The sequence below is a fragment of the Ceratina calcarata genome, unplaced genomic scaffold (assembly GCF_001652005.2).
Source record: "Ceratina calcarata isolate Rehan_Ccalc_2016 unplaced genomic scaffold, ASM165200v1 scaffold711, whole genome shotgun sequence".
Lineage (NCBI taxonomy): Eukaryota > Metazoa > Arthropoda > Insecta > Hymenoptera > Apidae > Ceratina > Ceratina calcarata.
In genome coordinates, this window is record NW_017178382.1 from 27307 (window position 1) to 28344 (window position 1038).

The window sequence follows — 1038 nt, forward strand, 5'->3', positions numbered from 1 at the left end:
GTTATCTTGGTTACAGTTTATTAAACCTAAAATAAATTCTATAAAGTTTGCAATTGGCGATCGAAACTGCTTACTTTCACGCCGGTTTTGTTTATCAGCTGGCAAGTAACGTACGGTAGTGAAAAACGTTTCGTATGAATTATGGTACGGTGGCACGAGTGAACGCTGCTTTCTTTCGGGCTTTCCTTTTGAATAAGCGCGAGTTATTCACGCGGCGAGTGTACCATTCTCGAAGGTCTCGCGAGATCTGCGGTGTCACGGTTATATCCGCGACGCTGAAGCGTGAGACGGCATACATATCGGACGGGGCTCGGTTCCGGAATGGACAAACGTAGTTTCTAAGTACTATCGTATTCCGTTGACGGCGACGCGTCGTCGTCCAGACGCGCAGGAATATAGACCGCCAGACGGCTATGACATTTGAATTAATCATGATCAGGACTGAAATACTTAAAGCTATTAGAAATATTTTTCATATGCTAATTCGCATGATTCATTTTGTAGTAGGCAGATATATATTTGGTTAATATAGAAAACAGCTCGTGAACATTATTTTATCTTTATTAGCTACATCGTTTCATTACAGTAACATTAATTAATAAATAAAATTGTTTATTGCAAAAACTCTTTTAGACAAGAGTCGTAACTCCAGTTGGCAATAATTAATACATAAACTAATATTAGGAAACCCATTGCGCAATAGAAGTCCTGACTACTACAAGCTGGGAAAGTAGTTCTACTTGGAAAATCTGTGGTTAAAAATAAACCGGTAGCCAAATGATTAAAAAATCTGTGATTGCTTAATGACATGAAAACCAGCCACAGTGGAGAACGTCGCTAGCATCGTCACCCCTCGGGTTCTCACGTGGACGTTGGTAATTTTTTCTCTCTTGATTAAAAAACAAATATTAACACTAGAAAGACTGAAACTTAGTATATACCTATATTGCCCAAAAGCAGTCAAAATCTGCCTAATCTAGATTCGTGTAATACCGTCTACATCCCTGCTTACACACGTTTTCAGAAATACAGATAAGA